Raw genomic sequence first — 16,623 nt, 5'->3', positions numbered from 1 at the left:
CTTGTACAGGTCAAAACCAAGGATTTAAGCATGTGAACAAACTTGTGGATGTGCGATGGACAAAACAGCAGTAATGATGAAACATTTTTACCTGTGAACAATTAAACTATTTTTTATTCCATAAACTACATGACTTTGTTTGCAGGAAGTTTTCCTCATTCAGTTTGTAGATTGACACAAACAACCGGAATAACCATAAAACTGTGTTCCACATTTTTCACTGTCTTTATACTTGTTTCTTATACTACGTTTACCTGATTCTTGTTTTATTGCTGTGTTGCATTTTCTCAGCAATATTTTTTTTACCATCTTTATTGGGTTTCATAAGATACTGAACACAATATAAATGGAAGCCTTTGTCTGGGGAAAAATTACATCAGCTATCAAAAGCACACAGCAGATGTATCTTGAGGTCATGAACCGGATCCCTCATGAAAACAGAATGCCAAGACATTGTCAGCAACACTTAGGGTAACAACAACAGTACTAAGTCCAGTGGCAATAGCTTCTTTGAAAGAAAGGTGTGTCAAACTATATTGGTAAAATAGTATGGATTGTGGAGCTGCTGCCACTAACCTCTACAGCAGGTTGACACACTGAATGACCGCAAGTCCAAAAAGTGATGAAGGCACCTTAGTATCCACACCTAACTGTCCCCAGTTTTCTGCACAGCATTTAATGCATTTTCTAAGGTGTCTGGCAATTTTTAAGAACCTGTCTGAAAGCAAACATGGCAAACTACAAATCATACTACTACATAGAGAGGGTAGGAGATGCTCAGTGGAAATCACCCACAATTTTACCACATATGAGGAACCTGTCGAGGAAATTATCAGAGCCCTCTCCTGTGTTAAACATGTGTCATGTATGTTATCTGAATGAATGCACACAGTAATGAAATATTATTCCTTCTAGTCCATTGTACACAGAGGCTGCAATTACAACCAGCTTTCAGGTAGGTTACAAACATAAAGACACTCAGAAGCTTGTCTCCAGAGGACTTGTTTGTTATTTGTCAGGCCTGCACACCCACAAAGGGGCCAGTCAAAATCTGGCTGTCAAGAATGACAAAAACTTGCTCTTATTATAGCATATTTGTATTCAGCCATCACACAAGCTTACAAGAGTTCATTGTACTTTGATAACAACTCAAACTTTTCTGATGAAGAACTTCTCCATTTAGCTGCAAAAAAACCCAGCAAAATTAGCATAATGGTGCAAAAAAGTATGACTTATCCTGAAGAGCTTTGCTCTAAATTAATTATTGAGAAGTGACTGAATCATTCATAACATACTTCATAATTTGCTGATGCTTAAGCCTATATATGTGGCTTTTAAAATGTTGCAACATATCATGAGAACATAACATTATGGACGGCTAACTGAAATGACGGGGCATTCATTTTCATCATTGCTCAAAAAAGCGGCAGTTTCAAGTCACCATTACATTTAAGACAGTTTTCAAGGCACTAAAACACTAAAGATCATTTGTAATCACTTAATTTAACTTTTTGTTCCCTCACCCCAAATGCTCAAATTAATGCAGCATTGTTGTAAAATGCCACCCTGAACTACACAAAGTTTTCCTGAATTCTACAGTGAGATAAAATCTAGTATTTTGCTTGGTTGGTCTTGATGTTTGTGATCAATAACACAATACAATGTGTGTTTCCTGACTGATGGAGAGAATTTCTTTTCTTGCAAGGGAACACTTGCAAACTGATCACATTTAATATTTCTTTTTCACAAATGCCTTAGAAAGTTTAACAGCTGTGTAGAGGCACACATTTATGCTACTAAATGACATATAGCATGACTATTAACAAGAAGCAAATACACTGAGTAAGTGCCAGCTTGGGTGAAGTGAAGTGGTACAAAAGCTAGGAGACCCATGGCAATTGTTGATGTTCTACCATAGAGATTTTTTTTCCCCCCCAGCTCTGCAAATGACATAATTCCATTTAAATTTCTCATCTGTATGGACAGTGAAAATAACAATGTTGAAAACAATTGAAAAGCACTTTGCAAGGAGGCAGGCTGAAGTGTCTAATTTTTCCTGTAATAAGTTTTCCAGATTCCACAATCCATTTTCAGCAGAGTTTTGTAGATCCCCACTCTACACATCATTTTGCAGACAACCGCCTTTACTTATCTCCCTGCAAATCAAAGTAATTCTACAAGGTTTTCTCAGAGTAAACTAGCACAGCATATGACAGACCAAGGGGTGAGAAAAGATAAATTGGTAGAAAAAACATTACAACTAGACAATTAAGCACTTTTAGACAGTCCATAAGGAAATATGTAATGCTAAAAAATACAGTGATACAGCATCAAGAATCAATCACATACATCTGTATTTCATTTGTTAGCTGCTGAAATGTTGCCAAGTCAAACAAAAAAGTTATAATCCACTTACAAGGCGAAATTTAAGTCTAGATGCCACTAGCAGAAACTGGCAGCAACAGATCTAGGACTATGTTTTCAGGATCTCTAAGACAAAGCAGCTCTGATATATCTACAAAGAAACAAAACATGCAAGAAAAATCACTGCCTCCTTGCCCATGGACTCCCTTCTGGAGAAAACCTGCTTATCAAGTCAATTCAATCCTGTCCTAAGTGTACAAGTGTTAAGACCAAGGCTTTCTTCCCTGTTTCCCAACTTCAGAGGCTTTAATATTACCCTCCTGTCTCCAGAATACCTACCATAAGAAATATTTTCAACCTCTGCACCTTCCTTTACTAGGTCACAAAATTGATGTCCAAAACAATCGGCTGCTCTAACGTTACAATGGAGCACTGAGGCCTTAACAAGATATGCTAGTTAACAGTATGGTATTATTTGTTTTTAATTTCAAATATAATATAAACCAATGGAACTGACAATTTTGTCATAGTATATGACATAGCGTATATATATATTAAACAGGGTAAGTAAAAATCCCATGATATTTAAAAAAAATAATATTCAGATTACTCCAACCAAACAGCAATTTTTACCCTGTGCTCTTTTGTCCCAGGATGGCAGATAACTATATTCTATGTCTCCAACACCACCTTGGAATTCAGTGACCGTCTGATGACAACTTAGTCGAAACTAATATATCTTCACATAAGCTTTCAGCTAAAACGCACAGTCTTTCTGCAGAAGTGTTTCACTACCACCACCACCAAAAATACGACAAGCTTCAGCTTAAAAACACTCTCTAAAGAGGTCTGTAAAATTTTAATAAGATGGTTAAAGGCAAAGAAATTAAAGGATCATGTCATGATTTCCAAACTACTTTACTTTTTCCTACCTTATTAGCCTCAAAAATTCTGCAAATGATAGCCTAGCCAAAAAAGTTTCTTTTTGTTCCACTTTCAGTAAGTCTCAGAACAAACTATTTGCTCATATCAGCTTCCAAGCAATTTGTTTATTAACTAGAAGAACCATTCAAGCCTCCTTAGTTTTAAACAGACCCAAACCAAGAAGCTTGTTGAACAGGCCTATTAGGATCTGTGACTTATTTCTTGACATTTCCAATAAATCATCTTTTTGTTTTTGTGATAAGACTTCAACCCTTTCATTGCTAGTCATCTACAGCAGATGCCAAAAAGCTGTGTTTTTGCATGTTTCTGAAAACACACACCAAAAAATCTACTTTTTCCAGACCTCCAGCAGCACACATGACTCATTTCTGAGCTCAAGTTTTCATCCTATTTTTTAAGCACAGACATTAACTTCACACTAATCTATAAAGGACCTTGTTACCACCAGCTCCACACTTAATATTTTCCAAGTTAGCATCCGTTTTTCTGCATGCATTCTTTCAGCTCTACTGCCATACCACAGCCAATATTCAATACATACTGGCTGAAATTATCAATAATCTCCCTGTACAGAGACATTTTAGACATGCTTGCTATTTGGTTTCCATGCTTCCAGGCAATTCCCTAATACCTTTGGTTATTCTCCAGGGCAATATTACCTCTTTACTGCTTGAAATCATGAAAGGGTGGATCGAAGACAAGAATAAACCTTACCTAGGGATATAAAAGCAAACCTACTCCATCTTCCTTATTTACTTATTCTCAAAAGCACTGGGGCGGGTAACTGCAAGACTTTCAGTGGTAGGTACTGCAAATCATCATTTCTATATAGCAGAAAATCTACATAGGTAGAAGAGATGGGCAGAAGAGGAGTTCTTTCTGGAAATCCCAGACTACCTTACCTTGCTGATATTACTAAATATTCCTTCAGTGGAATATTTTGGCTAATGGTCCACCTTTTATTTTATGTGAGCATGCCATAACAGTAAAATTGAGCAGACAGGGACTACCCTTCAAGTATTTTATCTTATCTGCCTTTCCATTCCAGACTTAAGTTAAAGAATTGAAAATGGAAAACAAACACTGTCTTTCAATACATCAAGATGTATAGGAGGTATGCACCACACATATTAAAGAACAGGACTTCATAAATCTCAGTAACTTGCAAAGAGAAGTTTTCCATGAGAGAAAGGTATAGATTTAACAAAAAGTATGACAGGATTTTTTGAGTACTTCAGCACTGCTTTGAATAAGATGCATACAAACCATATCTCAAAACGGACCTCTGATCCCCAGCTAGGGATGAAAGGAGCAATGAGCTTATGAATAAGTAAGATACATGACACTGTATTCACATTAGAGCTCTCTATTTAAGGTATGTGACAGAGGAAACTGAACAGCCCAGTGACTTGTCACACACAGAGTAGTCCATCATGGGGAACCTCCAAGATTCAGAAGAAAATGCCTTTTTTTTTTCTCCCAGAAGAAACTACAAAAAGAAGAGGAATGTTCCTGCAGCTCAAAAATCAAACCACAGAGTGAAAAAAATGTTATCACAGCTACCATACTCTTTTTCCCCCAAGAGCCATGTGACATGGAAATTTGTTGGGTATTTTACAGCATTAGAAAATAAATATGACCTAACTTAAAGTATCTTCATAACTAAGTGGTATAACAGGCCCCAGACACTCAATTTTTGTTTTGTTTATACCCAGATAATCTCACCAACCCAAGACACTGAGCTATAAAACAGAGGAGGGTGTTCAACTCCTTAACAATGTATGCCATAGTGCCACAATGGTGAGTGAAGTTACCAAAGATAACTTCTCCTCAGAAATCTAAGGTCATGTGACATGATGGGCTTGCAGCCCAGCTGTGCACTTTGCAAGAGGAGGCATAAGCAGCTCTGTATTTTCAAAGCAGAAATCTAAGGATCCTTCTTGTCTCCAGGTGATAATGACTTATAAGGGAGAGCTAAATGGCAAGTGAAAGCTTTTAATGAACTCCTAGGGAAAAAGGAAAAAAAGAAAAAAAAAATCTGACTAGTCATTTGAGAAATAATTAGCTCTTCATGCTGCATTTCCACATCTACCGACATATCCCAGTCACTCTATCTACATTTTAGCAGTCCAGCAGCACTATCAGACAACTGGTTTGCAAGTGAAATCATATCTCTCCCCTGTCCCACCTACCTGTCCACAGCAGCACCTCAGTGATAACTGCCTGTTTTTCACATCCTCAGAAAAGAAACTGAAATATCGCTAGGGCATGTCCCTCTAAAATCTCTCAGTAGCACTGCTTGTATCCCATTCTTCCAGTTTTTCCCCTGCCACTGTAGTGGCGTGACCTTTTCTTTATTGTTTCATTGTCCTGGGTTCATTCAGCATTAGGTATAACACCACAGACTAGAAATTATTTCCTTTACTGGGTATTTGCACCAGGTATTGTAGAGTAATTTATCATTACTTACTGGACAGCTAAGTAAGGTGCAAAATAAATAACTAGTATGTCCTTTTGGCTAAGATACCATTTTCTGGTAGTCCCTAGGAAAGTAAGAAATGGTAAAACTCCCGTTTCAAAGCCTTCTTGTTCACGATGGGAGATGAAGCTCTCTGAAGCAGTGTCCTGGGAGTTACATGATCAAGTAATATGCAAATGTCTGAAGGGAGTCTCAGCATTTAGGATTCTATTTCTAATGCTAGCAGAGGATCACCCTTATGCTGAACTCCTGTTCTGCACTTTTCCAGTTGCCAAGGAAAGGATCGGGAGCTGCGTGAGCCTGCATTGAACGGCAGTGCTGCATGATGGCTTAATCTCATTACATGATAAATAGACTTGACACTGAATGTGCCATGTGGTGCACACTCAACAAGCTGCTTTAGTTCTTTCCTGTGTCAGCTGAGAGCACTGCAAGCTTTGTGAGCCCAAGCTGACAGCAGGAGCGCAAGAGGTACACACAGAAATTCAGCACATATCAAACAGGAAACGACTGGACAGCTAGCCACAAGGTACTTTAAGTGTTGTGCATAACAAACTGTGCCAAGCTCCCCAATTTACAGAGTCATCATCACAGCTGCCCCCTGCTCCTTCCCAGAAGCTTCTCTCTCCCCTTACGCCTGGCAGAAGGCAGCATTTGAAGGGACTAACGTGGCTACTCCCATACAAAGACCCACAGACCACTGCAAAGAACAGTCACCAACCATTTCTAAATGTGGTAAAGCCTACCAGTAACAGCTGACCAAATTAGGAGTCAAATTATCACGGCAAGTGACCAGAATTGTTTGTAACATCAGTGCTAAAACCTAGCAAATTCTTCAAAGTCAGTATAGTTAACAGAAATGAATTAATAATTGGCTCATTACAGGACAGAATCATCACAGTGAAAATAATAAGGGTCTTACTGTGAGCATGTTGATTTGCTGTCAATTATATTTTTGCTCTGGCATATCTTATAATACACATAAGAATTTCATATGGTTAGGGACTAGACTATTCTTTTACAACTGTCCACACATGACAAACAGGCAGGACAGGAAAGGACCTCCTGACTCATTAAGCCCAGCTTCTGAAGCCCCATGGGAGCCAGCACCACAGCTACTTTCAGATAGTGAAAAAGCACTATCAGAACAGCAGCCTTGAGGCTACCCAGGAACTCCTTACTCTGTTAGAAATTTTTTTTTCATCCCAGCATACTCATGGACAGTCTACTCCAATTTACTCCTGCATTATCATCCAAAATAGTTCTGCTCCCTCCCTGATGTTTCCCCACCTGATATATTTATGTGCAGAGATTAAGGCTGCTATCTCACTTTCACTAGAATACACAAAGCCAGGTCTGATCTCCTCTTGACAAAAAGGACTGAAGCATGGCTGGTTAAGTCTAGGCAGCACACATCACATACATACCAGCTTACATGGAAAACTAAACAACCCAAAAGCACCAGGTCTCTTTTGCTTATGGACAGATATATATTGTTTTTCATAAGTTTTCATTACTCAGAAACACTAATTACAATGTGCCTTCTTACAGCTTCTTGCCACTTGCTTAGTTGTGTCCCCCAAGAGAAAAAAGCAACCTGAGAGAGCCTGCTGGCATCAAGACACAGATCTCTAGTTACACAAATGTTTGCCATTTATTATACATTTCTGGAAGATGAAGTGACTCCAGTTGGAGCCCTGCACTCTCCTAGGAGGAGAAGGCTTTCCATCATCTTGCATCAAATGTTAATAATGCTTTACATTCCAATTAATTTATTGACTTTTGAAGAATTTTTACTGGAACTGTATTTAAAATGGCACCTTCAAGACTTCCCACTGCCATATAATGGAATTGTTTTTCCTTTTTTTAAAAATGGTGAATAGACCTGTCTTACAGTGGATGCTGAATGATATTTTTAATACATATGAACAAAATTAGTCCCCAGTCCTGAAACCAGTTATTGATTGGGAGGGAGAGGTTGCTACTATGCTTTCATTCTGAAACTTCATTTTTAGCCACACTGCAGAACTCTGTCAGAACAAGTTTTTTGACCAGGACTTTTCCTATTAATTTCTAAACTCAGAAAATTTTACATTGAAGTTACTGACATCTAATCAATTTGGGTTCCAGCAATACTATTAAGATCCCCAATTATTACAGTCAGATTCTGACTCTCAAAGCCCATTTGAAAAGCTCACATTTTAGGACACTTCCATTTAGATCTACTGGATACAGAGCCTAAGCAGGCTTTGTACTTGCAAATATAAAGTAAGGATTCACAGTCCTTTTAAAACAAGGTACATCACTATCTCCAGACTAAAAGTCATTGCAAGTTTTCTCTTTATCCAGGCAGGCCCTTTAACATTTCTCCCTCAGTCTGCTTGCTTCTTAGGAGAAATTAAAAAAAGAGAAGAAAAAAGAAACATATGTGGGAACAGCTGCACAAATATTGCAACTGCCAGAGATAAGATTTCTTTCTAGCATCCAGGATTTCTTGTTTTGTGTTTTCCAAGAACACTTAGTAGTGGATAACCACAGGGACTATCCCTGCATTTGACACGCAATTTTGATCTCAGTCACAGATAAGAGGAAAAAGCTCAACACAAGCCCACCATAGAAACACACACACGCAGAGAAAACAACCAGAAACCCAAACCCTTAATGGAAGTGTCTAGAAGCTCCACCATATAAAAGCTTATACAGCAAATAGGCAGCTTGCTCTGTCTTTTTGTGGACAATCAAAATACCGTGGTAGGTAATATATAATTCTAAGCAGATGCATAGCACAGCTTTTTCCTTCATCATTATCCCACATTTAACAACAACACTAAGACCCCAAATTACTCAGCACACTTTCCAATACAATACTTTGATAATTAGGCAATGATATCATTAAATAAATAGATCTCCAGAAATTGTCTTAATCTCCTAGATACATGTCCCTGTTCACATACTTGTCTTCAAACTGCAGTGATCTGTTAGGCCCCAACAGGAAGCATTAAGAATGAGTTTTATCATGTTCTGTGCAATATATTGATAACTGCAATTGTTATTTCCTAGTCCAAGCCCAAGTAGATAAGGTGAATATGATTAGCACTCCATTACAGTAATAATCAACTACATTAAAGTAGCCAGTTCTAAATACACATGGCCATGGTGGCAACAAGATCTTGGAACTACTGTAGAATGCAGAGTTCCTCGAGGATTAAGGATTTAATGAAACTTTTTTCCCAAAAAAAACCCTGAAAGAACTATCAACCACTTTGGCTGAGGTGGGCAGTTGCCACATCCATCTGATCCACAGAGTAGGACTTGAAGAATGAGAAGCGAAGTTAATTGTCTGCAGCCTCTGCATCCTTTTTCTTTCTCAAGCAACTCAAGAGGGGCCTTAAGCATAACTGAAGTCACCTTTGACTGTAGTGCTCTCCCATTTGCTAAACAGTCATTTAGCACTGTGGGATTGTGAGAGCATGGTAACACTTCAGCTTCTTTTTCCACCTCTACAGTGCAGGCTGTCAAGCAGGGTATGGAGAAAGACTCCCTACTGGAGTAAGCTTCAGCATGCTTCAGGGGGTCTGCTCCACTTGAATTCATGTGATCCACTCTTGCAATTCATTTTCTAAATACTCATCCTGTAACATTGTGCCCATACATCCCCTGCAGCACTACTCAGAAACAAGGTTGTGTTCTTTAGAAGTGAAAAGCACAAAGATTCATCACAATTTGCTCTACAACACCAGCTCTTATCCTTCCTTATGTCAATGCATTTCCAGCTTCACTTATAGGAATTCTCTGCAGTGGCCATTCAGCTCCTTTCCATCAAGCCACAAACAGAATATCAGATGGGTTTTTTCCCCCCTATATAAGTAACATCCAAACAAAAAAGGGTTAAAACTGAACAAATGGATGGCTACAATGGGATGGAAAGAGTCCACCCAGCCCAGCAACCCATGTCCAACTGTTACTGAAACTAAAACCTCAGGGACAAGCAGGATAACTAAGACAAGCATGCAACAATACTTGCACCTAGCTACCCCTTAAAACTGCATTTTCTCTTTAATAACCACAACATTTCCTGGCAAGTGGTTGTGCCTTAGTTACATCTCATGCACAGTACTACCTCTTTTCAGTTGTTTTGAGCCTGCCACTGTCACTCCTGGATACACCCTGGGATTCCTGCACTGGAAAATAAGGGAAGAATTGGCCTTTCCCTGCCATTCATTAAAGCAGCTTTCGTAGTCATCTCATCTCTGGGCTGAAAAGTTCCTTCCTGCTTCGCTGTTTCTTGGACAGAAGTTGTGACTTGTCCTTGACAAGTCACCCTTTTAAAAACCTTTTCCAACTTAAGGTGCAAACTATTAGCACTTTTGGGCAGCAAGGGACTCCCCTGGTGTCACCTCTACCCTTCTTCACATTTTAATTCTCACAAGAGAGGATGTGGTAGCTGGGTGTGTGTGGGGTGGTGTGTGTGTGTGTGTGTGTGTGTGTGTGTTAAAGAAACAGAAAGGCAGCTTACGGAAAATCCAGGATGCTGCTGCTGAGGTCAGGTCATCTGAGTAAGGATTAACAGGAAGGCTGCTTTCTCTGCCTACTGAAGGAGCATTTTACCTCCTTGCAAAACAGGGAAATAGCTCAAAATATGGTAATAGCCAACACATTTTGGCCCGGACCACACTAGCGCATTAAAAAACAGGTTTGGTTCTCCCAATTAGTGACATCTAGAGGGATCTTACTGCCTCCCACGTGCAGGCAAATTGCTGGGTTTTTCCATTTTACTTTTTACAACACTTCATGATTGTTCAATTTGGCAGGCGAAGAACACCAGTCCAGTTAAAATTTAAGCTGCTCTAAAAGCAAAGGCAGATGTAGGAAAAGGATGATAGGAACATACCAGTTACTTCTTGGAATTAACAGACATGAAAGACATTTAGTCTTCACTGAAGAGCTACTAATCAAAATTGCTATTATGCAAAATCACACACAACTAAATATAGGAAAATGAAAGGTATTTAATGACAAGAAACTATATAAACATTGCCAAGGAATTCAATACATGTTGCTGAAGTTTGCCTCATTGAGCCATAGAGCATGAAAGCCCCTCCAAACTAAACAGTACAACAGTCAACAACAGAAGTTAAAGTAAAAAGCACTAAGCTCGTGTGACCCTTCAAGGCCTCTGGCTTGATGGAGCATGAAATTTTCATTAGGAAAGCTGGATGAAACAAGAGCTGAACCAGGCAGACAAAATTAATTCAAACAGTTAACAGATAAGTCAAAAACCATGACCGTAAACAAAAGAGCATCATACTGCAGGTGGCTTCTAGTCTCAGGGGAACTGTCCTATTATGCAGTTTAGCCAACGACTTGGAAGAAAAAAAAAAAACAACAACAACAACAAAAAGATCTTGACTGAAAAACTGTGCAGGTGACAAGTACCAAGCAAGCTGTTAATTACAAAGAGGGAAGGCAACTGACAGACAGCCGTCTGTGTGCCAGCCTGTGTGTTCTTGCTCAACAGATGCACAAGTTGTGAAGAACTAACAGTACCTGAGAGCACCCTCCTGAAGGAAAAACTGAGCTCCCTCTTCAACACAACGGCCCCATCTCTAGTGTCATTGCAAGACTAACATGGAAAACGAAAGTATAAATATCGTTCTGTCTCTGGATTTCATAGGACTGCACCTTAAGTATTACCTCCAGTGCTGGCATTCAAACATCTAGAAGCATCTTGGAAAACTGGAAGCCATTTAAAAAAGGTTAGCATAATTAAAGAATGGGAGAACGTAATGAAGGAACTCTATTATCCACTTTTACAAAGAGAAGGTAAAGAATAAGATAGTAACCCCAGAGGGAGCAGAAATTTGGATAGAGAAAGCTATTAAACATACAAAGAGCTAATAAGAACCAGAGCTAACAAAACTGGCAGTTAAAGACAGTGAAACAAAACAAGCAGTAAAGCACATAATTTAAGACTGATGATAATTACACCAAGTGAATATATTGCAAACCATTGAGAGTCTATCAAGTGACTTTCTGTTAGTGAAATAGGATATTTTTCAAAAATAAATTATCTAACTTATAATGGGAGCTAATCAAGGACCCTTATGGTTCATTTCTGATTCAAAGTCAATTAAATACAAAATAAATTTACAGTCTCTTTCCAGTCCTTACTATCCACACTTTGATCACCCAAATGTAACTGGCAAAATGGTGAAGTAGAAAGAAAGAGTCAGGAAATGTACAAGAAGCTGCAGAACATTAAGAAGTCTCTCAGCATACAGCTCCTCACACCAAGATCAACCACCTACAGACTGGTTGCCACATCTGGCTTGTGGGCACATCCTGGGAGTACCTATTGAAAGTGAAGATGACAAAACCATGAGGCTTGAGAGGCATCAGCTGCTGGCCATCCTGCTGAGGTTGGGACACCACAGGGACCAATGCGAGCTGCTTCCTAACACCATCTAGCTGCTTCTGGGAGCTCATCCACCTGGCAAGGCAGCATCTCCTGGCTCCCCGGTACCACTGCCACCAAAAGCAGTGTGCCCTCCCCGCTGCTTTAAGGCTGGGATTTCAGCATTATTTGATTACATCTCTGCAGATGAAGAGTATTTATTTGCATCAACACAGGGCTTGCTGATGTCTGCTATGCTGCTTCTTCAAGGTGTCTGGTATTTTCATACCCTTCTGAGTGTTATAGAGCTGAGCCACTTTTCCTCCTCCAATCAAAAAAAAAAAGCAATGTAATCGAAGTTTTCTAAATAAATGCAGGCAACAAGGATAAGAAACAATTATAACTTGAAATCCTTGCTTCTAGTATAATAATAGAAACTAACATAGACCAAATCTTCCCACTAGCACTTCCTGCAGTCTTATAGATAAGTATTGAATCTAAGCTGGAAATTTGTCCTCTATTGTCTTCTTAAGTTTCTGGTCCTCCCAAGACTGGCAGTGGAGTAACAAATTTCATAAAAAGCTGTATGTTTCCTTATTGTCCAACCATCTCAGCCACTCATCTTACCTGGAGTCCTCAACATTACAGAAAGCCAAGGACCAGACAGTGAACAAAGAAAATCTATACCAGATATTCTTCTTCAGTGTTTTTCTTTTGGCATTCTAAAACAAGAAGACAACGTTTTCTTTTTCTTCCTGACTGAAAGCTAACATACAGTTCATTCACCCGCAAGAGAGTTTATAAACACAAATGCCACTCCAATACAATAAAGTATCACACTCTGTCCAGGAGGTTATTTAAAAAAAAAAAAAGTCAAGCATTCCTTCTACCCAATATAGACAAAGCCAATAAGTAATTTCTCCAGAAATAAAGCATACTTACAAATGCCATCAGGTCACAATAAAAAACAAACAGCCTGCAGAGAAGACAGCTAAAGGTAATAGGAAGCAAATCACTTCAAACTACCTACTGTGAATTTCAACTCCCCCCACCCTTTTTTTTCCCACCTGGTGTGTTTAAAAAAAAAACAAATATTGAATCAAGCAGCAAGAGATGAAAAGGTCCTGAGAGATGCCTGTGTGCTATAGCTGCACATGGAGCTCACAGGGGTTTTCTATTCTAGTTACTTCTGAAGACATGACCTTATCAGGAGTTCAAACTACTACTTGTGAGGCAGTTTCCTTTAAGGGATCTCCATTTCTAGCTTTCTAAACTCCATCTTCAGAAAACTGAACCTAGCTATAGGACCACTAATAAAAGTGATCTTCGTGCACCAGCCTGCAAACACAGGAGAGGCACATGTCTTAAAGGAATAACCCACAGCCTCTCTCTCAATTGCACCCAGATGCACATTGCCATTCAGTGCGAAGAATTTGTGCCTTCCACACCGAATCATGTTGTTAGCTGAATTTTCTACATGGCTTTACAGTTTGTACTTACTGTTGGGCTTTTTTTTTTTTTTTCTGGTGAGCACACTATTCTAAACTAAATCTATCTAATTTCATTAAAGAATGAAAGCCAAGTAAAGAACAAGAGAATAAAAAAGCAGCTGAGAGACAGCACAACAATCAAAGAGCAGATAAATAACTTGAAACACTGTGCACAAAGAAACATGGGTTCTAAGCACATTTATTTTTAACACAAGTCACTGTATTATGTACTAGAAGATGCCTTTTGCAATAACAAAACCTGCCACAGCATGAAAATTTCATGGGACTGGAAAAAAGCACTTGACTCTCAACCCTTCCTTCTCTCTACCTCTGCTTGTAACTCTGCACACCTTCTGTGAGCATGAGATGCTGCTTACATGATTTTTAGCCAGGACAAGATGCTTTGCCCCTTGTATTGATAAATCCCTCTCCCCTAATTCTTACCTCACAAGGAATCCTTTTCCCCTTAACGTAGAGAAGTTATTGTCACCTTCCAGGTACAGAACTACTCCGCAACAGAAAAACTTAACCTAACAGCATCTTAATACTTGCTGATCATTAGACTATCACCCTCTCCCAACAACCATGGTACTTAATTCACGATTAATATTAGACAAATCCAGTGTTATGAAGTCACTATCCTACACAGGGTTTGGTTTCTTATTTCTACCTGTACAGGACAAGGGTACCTATCAAAAAAAAAAACCCTACTGTTTATCTCTGGTCATCTGTTGTAAAAATGTTTCTAACATCATCAAACATGAATTATTTGCTACTCGCCACTCTGCTGAAAGAAGGAAATCCCCAAACTGACAACATACGTGCATGTTACTGCTAAGAAAGACAGATAAATATTCCATACAAGCCCAATGGAGGAAAAAATGAGAAGAAAATTACTTCCTTATCTTAAAAAGAAATCCACTCAGTAGCTCTAAAAATCCACTGAAGATTCCCTAACTCCGTTGTGATTGTGAATTAAAGTCCTTATTGTAAATTCTGTCCGGTAAGGACTTTATCTCTGAAAGGCTGCTACAGATTTTTGTGTAGAAGGAAGAAGATTTTAAGACAACCATCACAAATCCAAAGATGAACATTAACATGGAGATTGCAGAAAGCACAAAGGGCTTTCACTTATATTTAAACCAAGAAGTGGTCAGATGACACATACTCTGCTTGTAACCCTGAAACCAACAGAAAGGAATCCTGCTTTGAAGAATTTATCATTGTTAAGAAATAACAGCACACAACAACACTTAAAGATACCTACGCGCACACACACCCCCCAGCAGACAAGAACAGCCATAACACACACACAGAGCTGCTGCCACTGCTTCCCAGTCGGCAGCAATTATTTGTCCTGCAAAGACCACACGGTTTTGCCACCAAGATAAAAATCGCATCAATGCTACCTACCCTGGTTTTAGCTGCAGTGCTGACCCAATCCAGCGAGAGCTCCAAAACTGGCCCGGATCAGGGCTCCCTGCCTTCCACAAGTCGGGTCAATATTCTCACCCATAAACACAGTGGCTTCTCAAGATAAATTCAGAAACAGTGACAGCCTGTTTCAGCTTGACTGCACTTAGAAGTTTCTATTCCTTCCCCCTCTCTCAGCTGCTCAGATAATCTGTGCACACATTGGGCTACCACCACCACACGGGAGCTCCATGCTCCCACCCTACATCCTCGAGAAATCCCAGCCACTGTGCAAGAAGCAGCCCAAGAAGTTAGAAAGAGTGGCTCTGTGTGTATGAATGTGTAAATATACAGTACGAGAGGCTGGAACGGCCTCCCAGGGCCAGCCCTCAGACGCAGCCCTGGGTCTCAGATTTCATTGGCAGCTGGCAGCTCTGGAGCACGCCAGCAGCACTGCTGTTGCGCCAGGGAGGGATCCGGCTCCCTTCCCAGACATCTCTAGAAATCCCAGCGACACGGCACCCACCGCCTGACAATGCCTGGAGACCGTCTGTTAACTATTTCACCGTGCTTGCCGCTGTTGGTGGTACAGAGCAAGGTCCACACTTGCTCAGGCGTGTGACACAACCAGTGCTACCATTGTGATTTCTCACTGTGCACTTCTGCCAGAGACCTTACACATACAGCAGCAACTTGATTGTGCCCTTGGGACAAGGGGCTCCTTTCCTGCTGCACACATAGGAGACAGCCGCCAACTGACACAGACACCCTGTGACCCTATGCAGATTTTTGCTGCACACACTGCCCTTTTCTATTTTTGCCTATGATACCTTTTTAGTTAACTAAACACACTCTAAGTGGTCTTTTCTCACCTACTTTCAACGGCCTGCATCTCTGCAACTTCGTATGATGGTCTGTTTAAGGAGGACTAAGGATCTTACCTTCTGCAGACCCGACGGAGGTCTCCACGGGACCTGTAAAAGGAAGGCTGTGGGCCTTCTCTACAGGCCCATCTCTGACTCAGTTGCACAGCAGAAATCAGAAAGGGAATTATGATGAAAGTGCAGCTGTAACTGGATTTCAGAAGATGCCATTCCCTCTCTGGATGGCATGGCTGTCTTCTACTCCTGGGTGACTCAGTAAGCGTGAAGCTGCATTCTTCTTTTTCCCATACTCAGGGCAATGAATGATGTGTAACCTCTGTCCTCCCTCCCACCACCTCACTCACAGCACACCAGACCCCACAGGACTGGTATTAGGTGGAAACACAAGCTTTCTCGGAAAATCCTAATTGCTCTGTGTTACTGGGCTCTTCTTTCAGATCCCCATCAGGAGACAAAAAGTAATTTCTAATACTATACCACCATGAGGTCATAAGAAAAAATTACTACTAATAATGGCTGAAAACAGCACATTACACTTTCAAGCCCAAGCAGGGTTCTGTGTACTGTACACAGTACCCACAGTACCCTGCCCGTTTTTAGCTACACATACCAGGCATGTAGTGGTCCTCTAATGACTGGAGCTGGCAAATCTGT

The 16,623-nt window shown here is 40.0% G+C and overlaps 1 protein-coding gene across 1 annotated transcript in view; it reads right to left on the bottom strand.

Annotated features, from left to right (window-relative positions):
- The window catches only part of ARHGAP24 (Rho GTPase activating protein 24), a 229,565-nt gene extending 214,132 nt beyond the window's left edge, over nt 1-15,433 (bottom strand). Inside the window, exon 1 of the mRNA XM_075090342.1 lies at nt 15,086-15,433. The gene's annotated coding sequence lies outside the window, so the exon portion shown is untranslated. The remainder of the gene's footprint in view (nt 1-15,085) is intronic.
- Nucleotides 15,434-16,623: the final 1,190 nt, after the last annotated feature.

Source organism: Phalacrocorax aristotelis, chromosome 4 (assembly GCF_949628215.1).
Source record: "Phalacrocorax aristotelis chromosome 4, bGulAri2.1, whole genome shotgun sequence".
NCBI classification, from domain to species: Eukaryota; Metazoa; Chordata; class Aves; order Suliformes; family Phalacrocoracidae; genus Phalacrocorax; species Phalacrocorax aristotelis.
The sequence above is the reverse complement of the archived record's forward strand: the minus strand, read 5'-3'. Positions and strand labels throughout refer to the sequence as shown.